Source organism: Stomoxys calcitrans, chromosome 5, assembly GCF_963082655.1.
Source record: "Stomoxys calcitrans chromosome 5, idStoCalc2.1, whole genome shotgun sequence".
Classification (NCBI taxonomy): Eukaryota; Metazoa; Arthropoda; class Insecta; order Diptera; family Muscidae; genus Stomoxys; species Stomoxys calcitrans.
In genome coordinates this window covers 77,006,144-77,029,201 of record NC_081556.1, presented here as the reverse complement: position 1 = coordinate 77,029,201, position 23,058 = coordinate 77,006,144, and the positions used below count along the sequence as shown (strand labels likewise).

Sequence of the window (23,058 nt, the reverse complement as noted above, 5' to 3'; positions counted from 1 at the left end):
GTTTTTTTTTTTATTATTTTTTTAGTTAATAAATTTGTATCGCAAATCGCATTACTGTGGCTGCGGTGGTCCAGTGACTGACTAAATTGCACGTTGTGCGCATGTGGGGTAGCTGGCAAGGTTTATCCAGATTTTCTATTTTCTCCTTTTTTGTTTTGTTCCGCATGTCTCCCCATTGCGAGAACTTTAACGATGACGTATGACAGTGAATGAAGTAACCGGAGATAGATGCTGTCGCTGCCCGCAGTCATAGCCCCAACCAACGTCAGAGCCAGAGCCTACCTAACTAACTGTTGGGCTTTTCTCCAGTTCACTTTCAAACGCCAACGGATATAGTTGTCTTGTGTGGAAAACGAAATAAGTAAAAAAATCCCCCAGTGAAAATACCAAAAGTATTCCAAATAAAATCAGCTGTATCTATTCCGGGAGAAAAAAAAAACTATAGTGAAGTATTAAAAGATTTTTGCTAGTCTGCAGCACCAAAGCGAAATAGCCTCAACCAAAAATCTAAACCAAAAATCGAAAGATTTTCTTGAGGGTCAGTCATAAGCATAAAAATATAGATGTATAAAAGAAAACAGATACCGAAAAAAAAAAATCAAAATCCCCCTTGTTGATACCAAAAGGTGTTAAAATGCTTGTGTAAGCGGAATTTTCGTTTTAAGGCGATTTTCCCACATTGAATTTATGCCCGAAGTCAACAGTATGCGATCAAAGGATATGACCAAATACTCGATCACCGAAAAAATTTAAATCTTGGTTTAATTGAAAAATTATGATTTTTTTAAAGAAATCAACCATTTTATAGTTTAGATTTGGCCAAGTTAAAAAACCAGATTATGCTTAAATGCTGTCGAAGATTATTTTTATGTCGTGACATATCCACGAAAGGATAAAGTTTTTATACCCTCCATCATAGGATGTAACTCCTCGAAATATTCGTTTTAGACCCCATAAAGTATTTATATTTTTGATCGTCATGACTTCCGAAGGAGTAAAGCTAGCCTCTGGATTGGATCGGTTGGGATTGTAAATGGGCCATATCGGTCCGTGTTTTGATTTAGCTGCCATATAAACCGATCTGGGGTCTTCACTTCTTGAGCCGCTAGAGGGCACAATTATTATCCGATTTGATTTTTGCATGAGGTGTTTTATTTTGACTTCCAACAACTATGCTGAATATGGTTGAAATCGGTTCATAACCTGATATAGCTGTCATACAAACCTATCTAGGATCTTGAATTCTTGAGGGTCTAGAGTGCGCAATTCCTATCCGATTTGGCTGAAATTTTGCATGAGGTGTTTTATTATGACTTCCAACAACTATGCCAAACTGATATAGCTGTCATATAAAGTGATTTTGAATCTTGACGTCTTGAGCCACTAGGGGGCGTAATTCTTATCATGGTTGAAATTTAACATGAGGTGTTTTGGTATGACTTCCAACATCTGTGTTAAGTATGATTTAAATTGGTCCATAACCTGATATAGCTGCCATATAAACCGATCTTGAATCTTGACTGTTTGAGCCACTAGATGGCGCAAGTCTTATCCGATTTGGCATGACGTGTTTTGTTGTGACTTCTAGCAACTATGCCAAATATGGTTCAAATCGATCCATAACCTGATATAGCTGCTATTTAAACCGATCTGGGATCTTGACATGTTGAGCCTCCAGAGGGCGTAGTTATTATTCCATTTGGCTAACATTTTGTGCAACGCGACCTTCACCACCGAACCGAACTTTTTCCATACATTATAAAACCGTAGTCTATTTTCGACAGAATCACGCTGCGGACTACGTTTAAGACAGCGTTAGGATGGGAATTGCATATAATAGAACACAAACATTTAATTAAATTGAGTCGAGATTGAAGCGATAATTTAAGATAGTCCACATGTGGGGTCCAAGACAACCTGCTATTAAAAATTACTTCCAAAGTTGTTAAAGCTTTAACATTTACTAGTTCGTGGCCTTGTATTGTGATACTGGTACCGGTACAGTTGAGGTTTCTGCAGATGTGGAGACAATTAGACTTGGAAAATGATATTTTGCTTCCAGTTTCAACGCACCAGCTATTGATGTTTTGAAATAGGCTGTCAATATCGATCTTTAAGTTTGAGTTTATCTTGTGTTTCGCCATGGTATACAGGTTGTTAGTATAGATGACATGCTTGAAATATTTCTGGTTGCAAATTACTCGGTTTAGTTTATCGGTTGAAATCTGGAATAGTATTAAGGACAAATGAGATCCTTAGAGATTTTAGGCCTTTAGGCAAAGGCTTTATAGAAGAGTAGATGTTGTTCACTCTTATCCTATTTTCTGCTTTGTCAAAAATTCATATACAAAACTTATAATCTTTTTGCCGAGTTTCCACTCGATTTGTTGAGATATTATGATATGAACGCCTATCCGGTGAAAAGCCTTATCGAAATCGATTGATAGGATGGAAAGATGACGTCTGTGCGATAATATACTTGCAGCTATGTGGTCAATGTTGTAACTTGTTCTATACATCAGTATCAAAAACAGGGTATCAAGGAGATAGGGCGGTAACCGAGTTGGTGATATCTTTGCTAGGTTTAGGTATTGGCACTGTCGTGGAGATTTTTCATTGATGAGGCAAGGTACCGGTTTAATAAATTGTGTTGTGCAATTCATTGGAAGGAGTTTGGTGGTAGTTGATGTAACATAGGACATGATATTTTTTCAAAACCTGCAGTTGAACCTTCAAGAGAGCCTAAGGAAGATTGCAATTCAAAGATTGTAAAATTTTGTTCAAAACTCACAATCCACAAACAAGTTTATTTTTGTTGCTTACAAAACTGCTGGAATTATTATCATTACCTTATTATTGACCTTTTTTGGGGGCCAAGAAATTAATCGAAAGATCGATCTATACGGTAATTATACCTTAGTATTTGGCAAAGAAGTGAGGGCACTTATAGATCTAACTGCTAAGAATTCATTCAATCATATAACGAAATACATTATGTATTCCATATTTAATACATTCGCCATTTTCCTACTGGGATTTTGTACATAAGCCTATTTGTATTGACTTGTGGGTAACCAGTTTTATCGCACTGACAAACTCGGTTCCGCTTTCAGCGCACACTGTTCGCACCCTAACTTGTAGTAATAGAAAGAAAAATTATATTAGGCCAGGAAATCTTTGAATGTTTACATACGCCGATGCTGGACCAACATTTGCCCTTTTGGGGTTCATCTCTAAGATTTAGCTTTACATACAGATTCCAGTTCCCCTGGAATTTGTATGGTAGAGAAATTAATTTATTGATATCAGTAAACACTGTCTGCTAATAAAAAAATAAAGCATTTCCAATTGAAGCATTTGCCAGATATAACAAGTAAGAGTCGGGCCGAATCTTGTACACCCTCCACCAACGATCGCATTTGTCGAGTTCCTTGCGCTGTATCTCTTTTTAGGCAAACAAAGAATAATGGATAAGAATTGTTATGCTATTGGAGGTATATCAAGTTGTAGTCCGATTCGGACCATAAATGACTTGAATGTTGAAAACCATAGTAGAAGTCATTGGGAAATATTTCAGTTGACATGTTGAAGTCATAGGAGAAGCCGCTGTACAAAGTTTCAGTCAAATCGGATAAGAATTGCGCCCTCTAGAGGCTTAAGAAGTCAAGATCCAAGATCGGTTTATATGGCAGCTATATCAGGTTATGAACCGATTTGAACCTTATTTGACAAAGTTGTTGAAGGTAAGTATAAAATACGTCATGCAAAATTTCAGCCAAATCGGATGAGAATTGCGCCCTCTAGTGGCTGAAGAAGTCAAGATTCAAGATCGGTTTATATGGCAGCTATATCAGGTTATGGACCGATTTGAACTATACTTAGCACAGTTTTTACAAGTCATAACAAAACAATTAATGCACAATTTCAGCCAAATCAGATGAGAATTGCGCCCTCTAGCGGCGCAAAAAGTCAAGATTCAAGATCGGTTTTTATGGCAGCTATATCAAAACATTTACCGATATGGCCCATTTATAATCCCAACCGACCTACACTGCTAAGAAGTATCTGTGCAAAATTTCAGGCGCCTAGCTTTACTCCTTCGAAAGTAAGCGTGTACGTGTTTTCGACGGACGGACGGACATGGCTAGATCTCTTTTAAATGTCATAACGGTCAAGAATATATATACTGTAGTGGATCTTAGACGGATATTTTGAGGTGTTACAAGCCGAATGGCCGAAGGCCACCGTAGCGCAGAGGTTAGCATGTCCGTCTACGACGCTGTACGCCTGGGTTCGAATCCTGGCGAGCCCATCAGAAAAAATTTTAAGCAGGGGTTTTCCCCTTCTAATGCTGGCAACATTTGTGAGGTACTATGTAAAAACTTCTCACCAAAGAGGTGTCGTTCCGACTCGGCTATAAAAAGGAGGCCCCGTATCATTGAGCTTAAACTTGAATCGGACTGTACTCATTGATATGTGAGAAGTTTGCCCCTGCTCCTTAGTGGAATGTTCATGGGTAAAATTTGTATTTCTAGAAATCGGCCTAGATTTGGAAGTGTACAATAATTTTGTCATTTGTCAACCGTAGTTGTTACAGTTTGAACATATTTGCTCGAAACTTAATACGGACTGTTTAATAAACCATCTGAAAACATTCGGAAAAGTCCATCAAAATTGGTTAAGAATAAGATATAGCTCCCACTTTGTAAAGGGTGATTTTTTTGAGGTTAGGATTTTCATGCATTAGTATTTGACAGATCACGTGGGATTTCAGACATGGTGTCAAAGAGAAAGATGCTCAGTATGCTTTGACATTTCATCATGAATAGACTTACTAACGAGCAACGCTTGCAAATCATTGAATTTTATTACCAAAATCAGTGTTCGGTTCGAAATGTGTTCAAATTTTGACAAATTTTGTTCAGCGATGAGGCTCATTTCTGGTTGAATGGCTACGTAAATAAGCAAAATTGCCGCATTTGGAGTGAAGAGCAACCAGAAGCCGTTCAAGAACTGCTCATGCATCCCGAAAAATGCACTGTTTGGTGTGGTTTGTACGCTGGTGGAATCATTGAACCGTATTTTTTCAAAGATGCTGTTGGACGCAACGTTACGGTGAATGAACACATTTCGAACCGAACACTGATTTTGGTAATAAAATTCAATGATTTGCAAGCGTTGCTCGTTAGTAAGTCTATTCATGATGAAATGTCAAAGCATACTGAGCATCTTTCTCTTTGACACCATGTCTGAAATCCCACGTGATCTGTCAAATACTAATGCATGAAAATCCTAACCTCAAAAAAATCACCCTTTACTTATTGGGTAGGTGTAGGGTATTATACAGTCGGCACCGCCTGAGTTTTGTCTTTCCTTACTGGTTTTAGTCTCATATTGTGCGGGCCCCATATCTTGTTGGGATTTTTTTTTTGCGGGTAGGTAGGCCCTAGGTATTTTATTTGGTCTCTGAGACTGAAAATCGCTCTTTCTTTTTTACTCAACTAGCCAAATCCAGAATAGACTTTCAAGCGCCTCGATCTTCTGCGCGTCTTCTTCGATTTCTGAACCTAGTTTCGTGATGTCTTCCTCCACTTGATTCTCCCATCGGATTTTTGGTATTTTCCTTTGGCGCGTACTACAATGTTTACCTTCAAAAGACTTCTACGCTGGAGCTTCCTCATTCATTGTGACAACATGACCTAGACAGCGCATTCATTATATTTCGAAACGTTTATTTTTGCTAACGTCATCATTCAGCTCGTGGTTCATACAACGCTGATATTCTGTATCAACACAGACTGCTGCATAAATTTGACCGATATTCTTTCTCCCAAACACTCCAGGTACTACCGCGTCTGCTTTCGCCATGCCACAAACTTTTACTCTACTACCAAATACCTTTGATTCCCATATAGGTCCGCTTGCGAGCTTTATTGGAGGCAAATAGCTTCAGATTCTTGAGAAAAAAATTTTACTTTATATCAGATTGGTACTATACTCCCAAATATCTTTCTCATGCCGATTTGTGTGAAATTTGGTATGTCTAACAGCTGTTCGGCCACCACACCAAAAAGACACATAAATTAACAAATTCGCAGATTTTAGCTGTAGAAGACTCAGTTTCTATAGTATCACTTGTCATTCAGTTTAAAGTTGTATCGGACAGCACGCATTGATTCTATAGATGTATCCTTGCTGTTCCTTAGTGCAATAACAACCAAAAAGGACAGAGGGCTTATTTACCTCTTATTTTACTTCTAAACCTCGTCCATATTTTTTTTGCTGATATTTTATGCGTTGTTCTTCTTACTTAATAATATCTTCCTTCCTACGTATTGACAAAGATTTCATATAAACAATTTTAGAAAGGTGATGGGGTAATGGATTTGACTCGGACAAGCTTCATAACGTTTCAACCCGTTTAAAAATGATAAAGAAAAAATCCCCTAGACTATGTCAAGTTGGTGTCGGCAGCTAAACCGTTGTTTTTGTAGTCGTTCAGAATAATATATTATATTTAAAAATGTATGGTGTTAAACTTGCATGGCGTTACTTATACGCCTTTAATATCCATTATATTCATGTCTTAATTGTCACTCAAATGTCTATGTTGACAACAAGTATAGGCACGCCTACGATGCCGTTAATGCACCAAGAGAATAGACGATTTGGGCCTGCGATGCCAAAGAGAATTTATGGTATATATGAAAATATAACGCACATGTCATTTATGAAACTACAAAGCCAGACTTTAGTGTTTTGGTAATCACAACAATCATATAAATATTGGAATATTCAAAGTGGCACTGTTTGGTTACAACAACATATTCGTTTTCAGTCTACTGACCGTATTCTTTGTTCGCACACTGTAAACTTACTGTTGCCTCTCCTTTTTTACTGTGTATACCACAAATGTAATGAAAACAAAACAGTTTAAAGGAAAATCCTATACCAACAAGGATAAGGTTATCGGCAAAATTGTAAACGATTTTTAAGTGTGCTCGCTCAAAAGCCTTAAAGTTGCAAAAAGAAAAGTCAGAAGTGAGTGAGTGAAAGAAAGATGCATTTTGAAGACACAAAGAACGAAAGTGATTACAATTTTAATATTCCTTTCTTTTGATTTGGTTTTTTTTGTCAATATTCATTTATTTGGCGGAATTTAGATTGTAAACGAATAGCATGCAATCAGTCCTTCCATTTTGCTAAAGGAAAAACAACAACGACAACCGAAAATATCTCTTTGAACCATCGCAACTCTTGAAAGTTTGAATCAATTTATTCCCTTTTGAACTGAGGTAAGTGAATTTTCCCATTTTTCATTCATTTTTTTTATTTAGTTATTGAAAATGTTTTCCTTTTGACGGTTGCTAAATTATGCTCTCTGTTTCTGGCCTATACACACACACAGACACACGCAAGCAATGTGAAAATCCTCTCACCTACTCTCCTAATCTGGCTGTTTGTGGTTGTCTGTCTGTGTGTCTGTCTGTCCGGCAGCCACAGTAATGTGAATGAAAGTCTCATAGATTGTGGGAGAGCGAGAGTACGCTTGTCGAAGTGCGTTGTCTGTGTAGTTGTTTGGTTGTCCTAACAACTCAAAGTGACTACTGCTGAATGGTTGCATTTAACCTATAGCTTAGGTTTTCAAGGACATTGTCGGTACACATATTTGTACATCTGTATATACATATATATTTTGTAGCTGCCTTTATACTTTGTCTACTCATTGCCGCGCCACATTTATCCTTCATTGGTTTTCTACATCGTAGCCAAAGCATATAAACAGGCGCATATGCAAACATTGGCTCGTAAACTAGCCTATATTAACAAAAGCTGTGTGTTTTGAAAGAAATTTTAAAATGGTTATGGTGTTGCATCTTGAACCTATTCGAGATGCTTAAAATTGCTTCATAGCTTGCGAATTACGGCCTGTTCTTGGTTTCATTTTCCCTTCGCCCCAAGAGCAAACATTAGAGAAGATTATGTGTATAAAGTCTCAAATGTTCATAATTTGCCATCCTACAGGTTATAGAATAAAGCCAATGAAGTTTTTCGCATCAAGGTATTAATTTAGACCCTTTTTTTGCTTCAAGAGTTGCTTTAGCCATTGGCTTCTTTGGGTCTTGCAACCTTATCGTTGGCATATCAACTGTTGCTTCGTACGCACCAATATCATCGCACCAATATCTACAATAAATTATCAACATTTGTAAATGCTTGCAACATTCATTGGCCAGATATACTAGAAAATGCTATTATGCCACAAACTTTTCATACAGAAAAGCAATTTATTTAGGGGAGGTTGGTTTAGCTATTCCTCCTATGACGCAGAGAGCCTAGATTTGAATTCTGGCGAAAATATCTGAAAATACTTTCTTCACAAGAAGTTGCCAGCAAGTAACTCAGAGGAGTATGAACAGTGGGTGGGTTAATTGTTTGCGGTTGTCAAAATCATAATCTACTTCAAATTCTGAGAAGTTTAACAATGAGTCTAAAATGTAGATGGGCACCAACACACAACCGTACAATTTCAGAAGCACACGCATAGTGTAAAGGTAAGGTCAGAATGGTTAATATTTGACTTAAATTTGTTTTATCATATCTGTCAAATGTCAAATTCATACAATGTTGATTTTGTATTTACATTCCATACATTTACGAGTATTTGACACATTTTGCTTGTTTAAATGCAAAACAAGTAATTCAAATAATGATCATCTGCATGATCTTTTTGGCCCGAACCAGCTATGCAGAAGGTCCGAAATGGTCCTGCAGATGGCATACGATCAGGTTAGATCTGAATGTTAACCCAGAGAAGACTGAAATTTGTATGTTCACGAGGAAGACGAAAGTGGGCCAATTTGAAGCATCTCATTTCCGCAATAGAACGATTTCGATAACAGAAAAGGTGAAATACTAAGGAGTTATCTTGGAAAGGAAACTGAATAGGGAGCGTACCGGGAAGGCTCTAAGATGTTGAGCACTATGTAGACAGGTCGTAGGCTCGAAATGGGTCCTGAATCGGAGCCAAGGTCTGGTAGTACCTGGAGGAATTCTTGGATTGCCTCCAGGAGTACTGCCCATAATCCCGTACAGCAATTTTTTGGATTTTTTTTTTCTTAAAGACAGGAATGTAGCGAAACCAACCGTTCGATTTTCAAATAAAAATATGTTTTGGAAAGCTCCAACTGTAGGCTTTCTAACAAGGTCTAGTAGTACTTGGAGGAATTCTTGGATTGCCTCCAGGCGCACTGCCCATAATCCTGTCTAGCGGTTTTTTGGAAAAATTTTTTTAAAAAAGACAGGAATATAAGAAAACCAAACGTTCAATTTTTAAATAAAAATTTGTTTTGGAAAGCACTAACTGTAGCCTTTCCAAAAAGGTGTGGAAGTAGCTGGAGTAATTCTTGGATTGCCTCCAGGAGTACTGCCCATAATCCTGTCCAGCATTTTTTCGATTTTTGTTTTATCAGACATGAATATAAGAAAACCTACCGTTCGATTTTTAAATAAAAATTTGTTTTGGAAAGCTCTAACTGTAGCCTTTCCAAAAAGGTGTGGTAGTAGCTGGAGTAATTCTTGGATTGCCTCCAGGAGTACTGCCCATAATCCTGTCCAGCAATTTTTTGGATTTTTTTTTTAAAGACAGGAATATAAGAAAACCAACCGTTTGATTTTCAAATAAAAATATGTTTTGGAAAGCTCTAAATTCAGGCTTTCCAACAAGTTGTGGAAGTACCGGGAGGATTTCTTAGATTGCCTCCAGGAGCACTGCCCATAATCCTGTCCAGCATATATTTTTTTTTTTGACAAGAACATACACACACATCACAACAAGGTGAGCTCTGCCCATTATCCTGTTCCGAATATTTTTTTTTTAATTTTACCAATTTCTTTATACCTAGCTCGTTGATATTCTATTTGGCGCTTTAAATTCCATATTGTGGTATGTTTTTTTGTTTCTTACCAGTCTTTACAAAAATGACTAAATATTATTAATTTTCTATATTTTTTGGTTATGTAAAGTATTAACAGAGCTCTGTTAACGCCTTAAAGGAAATCTGTTAACTCTTATGTTACACTCTCTCGCACTCTGTTAACAAAGCGGTTTGTGTCTCTACTAGTTATATTCGGATTAATCTTCACGCACATCAGTGGTGGATAATTTGAACCCTCATCATGGTTCGGTTTCTACAAATTAATCATCACTTTAAAGCTACCTCTACTGCTCTGAAGGTTCTTCTTGTGGTAGAAGGATTTGACTTTATTCTTATCCAGAAACCAAGAATGAAAGGGTAATGATGGAGTATGACTTCATTCGTACAGCTACAGCGACTTTCAAGGCCCATTCTGTGGACACAATTATTCATTCGAATTGTTATTCGTCGGAATATATGTTTCGATCCTTCATGGAAGTAAGGATGTTGACAGGGTCGAATAGTATTACCGACTTTATTTGGAAGCTTCTGGAAATAACTGCCTTGGTGGTAATGACAAAGAGACATGAACTTATCATTTGAATGATGAATATGAACTAATCATCTGAAGCAAAATCTAATCCGGTCCCAGTACTGGAATCCTTTTTGACCAAAACGTCTGTCTCACATGGATATTGGAATAGGAGAATCATATATAAAGTAGATTGTTTCACATTTTACACGTTTGCTATAACGAAGATCAGTGGATCAAAATCCTAATTTCAACATAAAAACAAATTTGGGGATATATCATGATTTGAGTACAACACATGCCTTTTTTTCTCTTAACCCACTCTCATTCAGTTGGAAACCATAAACATTTATTTTTTGTTGCAAACAAACATGGTATGTCCTAAGGCTGCACAACAGGAAGACAGTTTAAAATTTTCCGAATATAAAAATTTTAATAAACAAATGAACATGGCTTTAAATGCTTTGAATATTTTACGTAATTTGTGAGCAACAGATCTGACTTCACAGAATTGTACTTCCAACTGTGCACAACAAGACTATGAAAGCTTTCATGGCCAATAGTATATGATGGCAAGTCTCGTCCTAATAGCAATGGGCAAAGTCATTTTCTTGTTTTCCTTACAATTTTCTGAGGAAAAACGAAATCATGGACTTTTATGAACTTTGATGAAAGCAGCAGATTTATTGTCATGACTTTGTGATTAGAGCAGAGCGAGATTGTCAAGGTAGACAGACTGAAATACATGCAAAGACAAACGCAAGCAGAAGAGGAACACTTTCTTATTTCAAATTCATATTCACTACAGTTTTTATGGGCGTTTTTCTTCTTACGACATTGAGAATTGCAACGGGGTTAAACTACGACAAATTCGTAACGGGGTTGCTCATAAGAACTATAAAACTATCATATCCAAGTATTGTTTAATGGAAACTGCTTTAATCACGAAAATGATAATATCAACCACCGTTTTTGAAAAAAATTATTGGAAAAATGTTCAATCAAAAATTGCATATTCAATTAAAAAAATGATTGGTATTCTTGAAAATTTCAGTTAATTTTTTAATTGACTGACAGTTTTTGAAAATTCCAATTAATTTCTATATTTGGTACACAGATGTTTGCCTCCTGGAATATGAACTTTAGGTGCGTTATTTGGGTAAGGTCCGTGGGCACCCTTATTAAAAAAAACTCCCCCGCGGGGGTTCTCCAAAAAATTTTGGGTGTCGGGTAGGAGTGCCCTATTCAATTGTTGGTGTTGTCGCAACAGTGTGTTGCGCATTGAGGCGGCAGTCCTTGGCCGATGAAGAATTCCATCGGTAAAATTTGCCGTGATATTGCTTTAGATATGTCGAAATGGGGGAAGTATAGGTCTTTGAAATCTCCTTCCCTTTTGTTTTATGGGTGACACAACAGCATCTAACTGAATTTACTTAACCTCCATATTTTTTGAACATTTGAACAGATTCTTTTAAAAATGATTGAATCAGTTTTTTGATTCAATTAATGGAAAAAATTTCAGTCACAACTTTAATTAAGAAAATCATATTCAATTAAAAAATTATTGAATAAATTAGTTTTTATACCCACCACCACAGGATGGGGATATACAAATCTAGTCATTCCGTTTGTAACACCTCGAAAAAATCGTCTAGGACCCCATAAAGTATATATATTCTTGATCGTCTCGCCAATCTGAATCGATCTAGCCATGTCCGTCCGTCCATCCGTCTGTCGAAATCACGATAGAGGTCGAACGCGTAAAGCTAGCCGCTTGAAATTTTGCATAGATACTTAATATCGATGTAGGTCATTGGGGATTACAAATGGGCCATATCGGTTCAGATTTACATATATCTCCCATATAAACCGATCTCTCGATTTGACTTCATGAGCCCTTGGAAGCCGCAATTTTTGTCCGATTTGGCTGAAATTTTCCATATAGTGTTTCGTTATGACTTTCAACAACTGTGCCAAGTACGGTCTAAATCGGTCTTTAACCTGATATAGCTCCCATATAAACCGATCTCCCAATTTGGCTTTTTGAGCCCTTACAAGTCGCAATTTTTGTCCGGTTTGGCTGAAATTGAGCATGTAGTGTTTTGTTATAACTTTAAACCACTGCACGAAGTACCGTCCAAATCGGTCTATAACCTGATGTAGCTCCCATATAAACCGATCTCCCGATTTGGCTTCTTGAGTCCTTACAAGTCGCAATTTTTGTCCGATTTGGCTGAAATTGAGCATGTAGTGTTTTGTTATAGCTTTAAACAACTGTACCAAGTACCGTCCAAATCGGTCTATAACCTGATGTAGCTCCCATAAAAACCGATCTCCCGATTTGACTTCTTGAGCCCCTGGAAGCCGCAATTTTTGTCCGATTTGGCTGAAATTGAGCATGTAGTGTTTTGTTATAACTTTAAATAACTGTACCAAGTACCGTCCAAATCGGTCTATAACCTGATATAGCTCCCATATAAACCGATCTCCCGATTTGACTTCTTGAGCCCCTGGAAGCCGCAATTTTTGTCCGATTTGGTTGAAACTTTGCACTTGGTGTTCTTTTATGATTTTCAACAACTGTGCCAAGTACGGCCCAAATCGGTTTTAACCAGATATAGCTCCCATACAAACCGGTCTCCCGATCGTCCTTGTTCGGTTCCTAGAAGCTTTAATTTTTGCTGGTTTGACAGAAGTTTGGTATGAAGAATAAAATTATGCCCTATAACTTAATTTATTTTGTATAAATTTTTAGCAGAATCCCAACTCATCCCAAGATGGGTTCCCAAGATTCAGCCCGGCCGAATTTAGCACGCGTTTACTTGTTTTAATTTAAAGCGATTTTATTTTTAATTAAAATTTTAATTGAAAATTTTTCTCAATTTTTGTCTGTTTAGATATCAATTTAAGTTGCCAGGTTTTTGAGATTTAAAGATTGTCATTTCGAAAATTGCACAGCCGTACTTAAACGTAACTCGAGTGCAGAATAGAAGCTAAAAGATCAAACGGTTTTCCTTGATGTGCGACGATGGTCGTGTGGGTTGGCCGGACATTATTGCTTTTCACCAGCATTATAGTCACTAGTGTAGTAATTATCCCTTTTTCTGGGGAACCAATGAAACCACCATAAAAGAATCAAATTTTATTGAAAACAACAAGGCTTTTAAAATTCTTGGGGCTTAGAATCCCTCAGAGGCATTTATACGCTTATGGTTGTAGAGTATCAAAATGTCGGCTTTTGCCTTTTTATACCCTTCACCATAGGATGGGGGTATACTAATTTTGTCATTCTATTTGTAACATCTCGAAATATGCGTCTAAGGCCCCATTCTTGATCGTCGTGACATTTTAAGTCGAACTAGTCATGTCCGTCTGTCTGTCGAAAGCACGCTAACTTTCGAAGGACCCCATTCTTGATCGTCGTGACATTTTAAGTCGAACTAGTCATGTCCGTCCGTCTGTCTGTCGAAAGCAGAGTAAAGTAAAGCTTGAAATTTTGCACAAATACTTCTTATGGTGCAGTTGGGATTGTAAATAGGCCAAATCGGTTCATGTTTTGATATAGCTGCCACATAAACCGATCTTGGGTCTTGACTTCTTGAGCCTCTAGGGGGCGCAATTCTCATCCGATTTGACTGAAATTTTGCACGTAGTGTTTTGATATCACTTCCAACAACTGTGCTAAGCATGGTTCTAATCGGTTCATAACCTGATATAGCTGCCATATAAACCGATCTTGGGTCTTGGCTTCTTGAGCTTTTAGAAGGTACAATTCTTATCCTATTTGGCTGTAATTTTGCACGTGGTGTTTTGGTATCACTTCCAACATCTGTCTGTATGGTCCAAATCGGTCCATAACCTGGTATAGGTGCCATATAAACCGATCTTGGATCTTGTGTCATCCGATTTGGCTCAAATTTTGCATGAGGTGTTTTGATATAACTTCCAAAAACTGTGATGAGTATGGCGCAAATAGATACATAACCTGATATAGCTGCCATATAAACTGATCTGGGATCTTGACTTCTTGAGCTTTTAGAAGTCGCAATTCTCATCAGATTTGACGCAAATTTTGTACAACGGCTTCTCACATGGCCTTCAACATACCTGTGCAATATGGTCTGAATCGATCTATAGCTTGATACAGCTCCCTTATAAACTGATCTCCCGATGTTCTTGAGCCCCGAATCGGACTATAACCTGATATAGCTCCTCCTCCTTCTCCTTCGTCCATATTCATTATTCTTTGTTTGCCTAAAAAGAGATACTGCGCAAAGAACTCGACAGATGCGATCCATGGTGGAGGTTATATAAGATTCGGCCCGGCCGAACTTAGCACGAAAATAGCAAAAATGTTTGCTATAACAACAGAAAGTCTGTTGAAAATGGGACAGCAGTAATTTTTTGCTAAAACAGCAAACATTTTCTGTAATAAATAATTAACAAAAATTTTTGTTTCGTTTTATTTTCTAATTTGTGGTCATATAGTGCAATTTTTCCAAATTTCTAAAATTTGCCAATTTTTCAACGATTTTAAAAAACAGCAGACAAAATAACAGCTATATTCATATTTATGCTTTTAAACAAACAATGTACGACTAAAGTTCTCAAAAATTTATATTAGTATTTAGCAAATGCTTCAAAAGAAGTTGAAGTTTAAAAAAATTTAATGGTTCCATTAAAACGTTGAAAGTTGTTATCAGCAGATTCATTTTTTCGAGTGTGTCAAAAAAAATTGTCCTTGCTTATAACCCCATTTTCGCTTGGCACACGAATGTCAAGAGCTAGAATGGGTACATACTGACATTTTTCAAATGCCTTCATGTGAAAATTGTTTTCCAAGAAATGGATAAACTAAATTATCAGACAGACGTGCTGTGTAGGAGCTGACTGGGATGGGGACAGTGATGTATGAATTTCATTTTATGGAAAATGTAAGAAAATAAATTTTCCCAACTAATTAATTAATCAATTATGTATGGTCTCGCGAAGAGATGGGGGGTGGGGAGGCTTGCACAACCAACCACTTGTTGGGCGGCTTATGCTTCCTTTGATGTTCCTTCCCAGTGTAAGTTACATAAAAAAGGAAAGCGGAAGGGTATCCTTTCACCGAAATAAGATTTTTTTTAGCAATCTTGAAGAAAATGTGCGTGAAGCTTGCTTATTCAATAAGCTTTTTCACTTTCATTAGTGTTGGGAGAAGATTTGCGGTTTGGCTTTTGATTGCATATAAAAGTGGAAAGAGAATTGAAGTACTTCCCAGAAAATTATGGGATTTTATATAATTAACATTTTGGGTAGTATTAGGCGCAATCTTTTTGTTTAAAAGAAATCCAATTGAAATCTTTAAAAAAATATAAAATTTAAGTTTCTTTCGTCATCCTTTAGTCTTCTTATCTTCGCTTTGGTTAGCTATATGTATGTATTGTGTGGGCTTCAGATACAATAGCACAGGATTCTGGGTATTTCTATAATTTTATATCAAACAATCAGGTGAGTGGTGCGCTGATAATAGGACAAGCACGGTTAATAAAGGGAGCATTATTGATGCACGGATAATATAGGTAAACCACGGTTAAAAGAGGTCTAAACAAAAAGTACAGCATGCCGGTTAACAGATGTAACCGATTAATAGAGGCCTAGATAAACACGGTTCGACTGTATTTTTTTGGAATTTGTTGACAACATTCAGCTTTCTGTCAGCTGAAAACAACGCAAGGAAAAACTACTGCTGTGCCAATTCCAGCAGATCTTCTGTGGATAAAATTTTTTTGAGTGTATATGGCAGAAATATAAAATCAAAATCAAAATTTTTTGATAAGAAAACCCGTTACCAATTTACATGAATTGGGAAAAAGTACAGCTAATAGACAGGGTTGTCGAGTGTGGTTAATATGTAATTGTATATTAGATGCGTTTTCGCAATTAATACGATTCAAATACAACTTACCAACGCACGGCCCTTGAAGCCATCACACCTAATATGGTTGAAAAGTCTTCTAACCAAAGTTGAAACGCGTCCCATAGTGGTTGGTGTGTGTTGCTATCTTTGGCTTTCATTTTCCATTTGCAGTTTTCGATCACTGAGCTCGTCTCGAAAGAGAAACCAACAGGCAAAAAACTTGAAAAATGAAAAAAAAAACCGTTTAAGTTGCCATGTCTTGTTCAAATTTTACTTAAAACACATTTTCAACATATCCTCGTTACAAAACAAAAAGAAAAGAAGATAGTTAATTAATTTAAAAATTCCATTTTTTAAATTTTTTAAACGTTTTTAAACTGTATAACTTTTAACTGGATAATCGGATTTGGATCATATTGAGATAGGGCTGTGATATATACAAGCAAAATCGAAAAATAAAACGTTTGAGACATGTTAACGATAAACAAAATACATTTAGTACGATGTTTTTATTTTATTGTTTATATGTTTATATATATGTTTCGCTTCAACGTATCAAACGTTAGCCATAAACGTAGTATTATTAAATGTAACCTAATTTGTTTATTGTAAACCATTTAGCAACTTCGCCTACGGTTAAAGTACCTTTCTTTTTTTGTAAAACCAAAAACTCTTTAACGGCAAATTGTTTCGATAGTCGCAAACGATTATTTGTTTACTGGATCAATAATTATTATCTTGTGTCTCTCCAATTATAAAAATCATTAGAGCAACATGGAAGGTTTTTAATATAATCGTGTATCATAACATTGAAATAAATTCAAATATACTATCGAAGGGTTTGAACTACAAACTTAGATCTGCTTATAATTGGTAAAAAATTTGAGCTAGAATTATGTTACAACTTTTAATTGAACTTGCCATACTCTTCAATATGCACAATCTATTTTCAAATTAAAAAGAACATACATCTACATAAGCATGACGTTAAATTCATTTATAAGTAAAGAAATCCTAGTTGACACCTTAAATAAATTTTTTTATACCAAGAATGAAATATGTTTTCAGTGTAAGACAAAACTTTATATTTGTCACAAATTCTTGCAAGAATTTATCACAAAAAACGGTACTTTTATCGTAAACAAAATCCAACGTTTTGCAAAAGAAGTTTACTTGGCGAACATTTCTTTTATGTGAAACGAATTTTTTACGTGTACCGACGCCCAGATTTATGAACAAATCTATGTCCCGTTGGTCATTACCTAGGGGAGAATGCTATGAAACGTGATAAGCATTAAAGTCTCTTAGAACCAGACTATTATGGGTAGACAGTAGGCTACTAAAGTCGTCCCTATAAACTTGGCCATTAACTGCGTTACAACTACCAACCGGTGGTATGTACACGCTGTAAAGCTCTATTCTGGCAGTATCGGGCTTGACTGCTATCCCCAAGCATTCCATGAAGGGGTCACTAGCGCCAGGCGAGATGGGTCTATACTGCATGGATAGTGTATCATGAAGGCCATGCCTCCCCTCCTTAAACGATCCTTACGTAGTACATTGTATTAGTGACCACTGTGCAGGCTGCAAGTCGGTCAGCTTCAACAAAGAGATGGTAGGTGTTGATTTGTCCTTCTCGGGTCTTTTCTAGGTTTTGGCGCAGTGTGAATATCTGGTCCATGGTGGATTTACCAGGTCTAAAGCCGCATTGATAGCGCCCAATTATTTTATTGACTTTCGGTTTTAATCTTTCACACAGTACGGTCGAGAGTATCTTGCATGCGATGGGGAGGAGGCTTATTCCTCTGTAGTTGGCACATTCCGTCTTATCTCCTTTTTTGTGTAGGGGACATAGTATGCTGAGGTTCCAACCATCGGGTATGCGTTCTTCTAGCCAGATTGCGCAGATAAGCTGATGCATACGCCTTATCAGCGTGTTGCCTCCGGTTTAATGGGTAACCCGTCGGCTCCTGCTGCCTTGTTGTTCTTTAGTCGGGTCACTGCTACTTGGACCTCATTCTGACTAGGAGGTAAACATTCTATACCATCATCATTGATTGGTTCTTTGGTATTCTCTTCGCCGCCAACGTCGGACAGTAGCAGTTGGATAAAATGGTCTTTCCATATCCTCAGCATGCAACCTGTGTCAGTTGCCAGATTTCCTTCTTTGTCTCTGCAGGAGGATGTGCCTGCACCGAAGTCATCAGTTTGATGTTTAATTCTTTGGTAGAATTTCCTGACTTCATTCTGACTCCTGTACACTCAATTCCCTCACACTCACGTCTTTCCGTTTCCTTTTTCTTTCTGCGAAATAGACATTTCTCCTATCTCCTTTTCTCCCGATACCTCTCCGTTATCTGGCGCGTTGCAACTGATTGCAGGGTTGCTCTATATGCCGCATTCTTGGATGGTAGTGTCTCGACACTCTTGGTCGGAAGATTCTTGGAAGAGATTTCCGGTACCCAAGTACGGATTTCGCGGCATTTTCCATGGAGCGGGCAATAGTTTGCCACTGCGCCATTATATCATCGGAACAAGGAGTGCTTTCATCAAGCAGTTGGGTCAGTCGAGTGGAGTATGCCGCTGCCATTTGTTGTGTTTGCAGCTTTTCAATGTCTAGCTTCAGTGCAGTGTCAAATCGTACTTTACTCGTCATATTCAAATGGGTGCGAACCTTTGCTGCAACAAGGTAATGGTCCGATTCGCTCCACGGATCGATCGTACATCTAACACGCTGGATGAATGTCTTCCATCTATCACAACGTGATCAATTTGGTTTCTCGTGTTTTGATCGGGTGATAGCCATGTGGCTTTGTAAATATTTTTATGTTGAAATCTGGTGCTACCATGTTTTTTGCAGCGGCCTCTATCTATCAGCCTCAACCCATTACTGGACGTTATCTCGTGGAGTCTAAACTTTCCGACTGTTGGACCAAAAATGTCTTCCTTACCTATTTACGCATTAAAATCTCCCAGAACGATTTTAATATCATGGGCGGGGCAGCGGTCATATTCTCTCTCTAGGCGCTCGTACAAAATATCCTTGGTCTGCTCGCCTTTGTCTTCCGTCGGGGCATGGGCACAAATAAGGCAGATGTTGAAGAATTGTGGCTTTGTGAATATTTTTATGTTGAAATCTGGTGCTACTTACTACCATGTTTTTTGCCGCGGCGTAATCTATCAGCTTCAACCCATTACTGGACGTTATCTCGTGGAGGCTAAACTTTCCGGCTGTTGGACCAAAAATGTCTTCCTTACCTATTTACGCATTAAAATCTCCCAGAACGATTTTAATATCATGGTCGGGGCAGCGGTCATATTCTCTCTCTAGGCGCTCGTAGAAAATATCTTTGGTCTGCTCGTCTTTGTCTTCCGTCGGGGCATGGTCACAAATAAGGCTGATGTTGAAGAATTTGGCTTTTATGCGGATTGTGGCTAGCCTTTCATCCACCGGAGTAAAGCTGGAGAAAAGGTGTTTCAGTCTCCGACTAACCACAAATCTACAGCCAAAATCATGCCTCGTGTTATGGCAGCTATAGTATAGTTCGTCACCGTTTGGTGTTGTAGTGACGCCATTACCAGTCCGTCGCACTTCCTGTAAGGCTGTAATATCTTCCTTGTACTTTTCTAATACATCCGCCATCGTGTATACTGCACCTTCTCTATAAAGAGCGCGGACATTCCAGTAGCAGATCCGCAAATCATGGTCCTTTTTTCGTTTGCGTGGGTCGTCAACGTTGTGGGAGGTCCGTTTTTTCTGTTCATTTCTTTCTCATTGTAGTTTTCATAGTTTTCCGGGGGCGGGTTACTGGCTCAGCGCCTCAACCGCATGGGTTTTGTGGGATTGCACATGTATCCCTCGTTGTGGCGAGCCGCTTGCTCCAAGATTCGACGCTCGCCCCCAGCCGCCCCTAACATGGGACCAGACGCTGATGTCATTGGTTATTTGAAGGCGCCAATAACTCGCCTTGTCATCTCGAGTATCATTGGCACTCAGTACTTAATTAAGAGCCAGTGCCACCTGACTCCTCACTGAGACTCTCCTCTCGAAGGAGGAGACTGTCCGTGGCCGCATTTGCAGTTACTCCGCATAAAAACGGAGCTTTCCACCATCCGTAACCTGTGGACAAGCCCGGTGGCCGCGCTCCCGCGGTAACGATTTTAAGAGCAGGAAAACGAGGTTCAAGCCTGTTCAGATTCAAGCAGTAGTGTTGGAGGAACAGAGCCTTATTAAATCATTGAATTGACTTGAGTTTTAACACTTGGAGCAGAAAACTAATTTATTGATATGTTTACATTTTTTCTCCCCCTTGACGACCCAAAATAATGTCACTGTTACACAATATGTGGATCGCTAAGAGACAAGTACAACGTCTAACAATTTGCCGTTAAAAGTCATAGAAACAACGACCCCCTTTGGGGAAAAACAATGTCATGACACTGACACAACAAAGTCTCAGTGTTTTTAAGGGTAAATCCTTGCATTTGTTTGTTCTTGTTTTTCCCCTTTTGCCCGTGGTTCAATGTTTTTGCCGTAAATGATTTGTTGACATTGTGTTATGGGATTGTAAAACTAAACTTAACAACAACAGTTTCACTCGATTTCCTAACATCCACCTTCTCCACTCACTTTTAATTTTCAATCACTATATATGGCCTAAGGAAACCACATAAAATCTCAAATTTGCAAAAGGTTAAAGTTTATTGAAATGTTTTGCTTTTTCTTTTCATCCCTCTGGGAATCACTTCATTTGTGGAAAAATTCTGACAATGAAGTCAACATAACAGAAGGGGGGACTTTAGGGTCATGAATTTTCGTTTAGCAGATATGTTATACTCGTATACATATAAATATTTTTTTTATGTGGTTGTACATTATTATATTGTCGGCACATGAATATATATTTTCATATAAAATTTCCAGTAAATAAAGTGAATGTTTGAAAGGGGAGGAAAAAACAAACGGTTTAAGAAGTAAAAACGCTTTAAATTCCAGCAGGCCGAACTTTGGATACCCGCAACCATGGATTATAATTATAAACTCATAATTTCATATAAATTTATGCATATTCACAATTAGGTTGCATTTAAAATGGTTTTCAAAGCGTTTTAAAAAATATACTCTTCCATATGTATCTTAGTTTCGGGTGAATATAAGATAATCCACGAGTTCAATAAGTCATATTAAAATCAAATGCAGCTGTCGCTACTCATTGCACAAACGTTAACGAAATCGGATGAAACAAGTAAGAGCGTGCTAAGTTCGGCCGGGCCGAATCTAATATACCCACCACCATTGATAGCATTTGTCGAGTTCTATGCGCGGTATCTCTTTTTAGACAAACATAGAATATTGAATAAGAACTGTTATGCTATTGGAGCTATATCCAGTTTTATTCCGATTCGGACCATAAATGAATGCTGAACATTGTAGAAGTCACTGTGTAATATTTCAGTTCATTCGGATAAGAATTGGGCCTTGTAGGGGCTCAAGAAGCAAAATCGAGAGATAAGTTTATATGGGAGCTGTATCAAGCTATTGATCGATTCCGACCATACTAGACAAGTCATGAGACCGTTCTACAAATTTTCTGCCAAATCGGGGGAGAATTCCGCCCTCTAGAGGCGGATCCCCGATCGGTTTATATGGTAGCTATATCAGGTTCTATACCGATTCACGCCATACTTAGCACAGTTATTGGAAGTCATAACAAAAAACCTCATGCTAAATCGGATGAGAATTGCGTGCTCTATTGGCTCACGAAGTCAAGATCCAAGATCGGTTTATATGACAGCTATATCAGATTATGAACCGATTTGAATCATACTTAACAAAGTTGTTGAAAGTGATACCAAAACACTACATGCGAAATTTCAATAAAATCGGACGAGAATTGCGGCCTCTAGAGGCTCAAGAAGTCAAGACCCAAGATCGGTTTATATGGCAGCTATATCAAAAGATGGACCGATTTATACCATACTTAGCGTAGTTGTTGGAAGTGCTACCAAAACACTACGTGCAAAATTTCAATAAAATCGGATAAGAATTGCGCCCTCTATAGGCTCAAGAAGTAGCTATTTCAAGCAGCTATATCAAAACATGGACCGATTTAAACCATACTTAGCGTAGTTGTTGGAAGTGCTACCAAAACACTACGTGCAGAATTTCAATAAAATCCGATAGGAATTGCGCCCTCTATAGGCTCATGAAGTCAAGATCCAAGATCGGTTTATATGGCAGCAATATCAAAACATGGACCAATTTGGCCCATTTACAATACCAACTGACCTACACTTATAAAAAGTATTTGTGCAAAATTTAAAGCGGCTAGCTTTAGTCCTTCGAAAGTTAGCGTGCTTTCGACAGACAGACGGACGGACGGGCGGACAGACGGACGGACATGGCTAGATCGACTTAAAATGACATGACGATCAAGAATATATATACCTTATGGGGTCTTAGACGCATATTTTGAGGTGTTACAAACAGAATGACGAAATAAGTATACCCCCATCCTATGGTGGAGGTTATAAAAATACATAAAGTTTGTATTTTGCACGTTTGCAAGTTCAATCTGAAAATCGGCCTTTATATATAAAAGCCATAAGAACTATAAGCCGAATATCTTACATATAGAATTCATTTGTGTTTGTTTGTTCCGTATAGACTCAAAAACGGCAGAACCGATTACCTTGAAATTTTCACA

The 23,058-nt window shown here is 37.8% G+C and overlaps 1 protein-coding gene across 2 annotated transcripts in view; it reads left to right on the top strand.

Annotated features, from left to right (window-relative positions):
* Positions 1 to 304: 304 nt before the first annotated feature.
* The window catches only part of LOC106081063 (trifunctional nucleotide phosphoesterase protein YfkN), a 93,888-nt gene continuing 71,134 nt past the window's right edge, over positions 305 to 23,058 (top strand). The window contains exons 1-3 of one of the 2 annotated variants that reach the window (XM_013242772.2): positions 305 to 538; positions 6,933 to 7,041; positions 7,164 to 7,295. The gene's annotated coding sequence lies outside the window, so the exon portion shown is untranslated. The remainder of the gene's footprint in view (positions 539 to 6,932; positions 7,042 to 7,163; positions 7,296 to 23,058) is intronic. The other variant, XM_013242771.2, reaches the window with a different exon arrangement.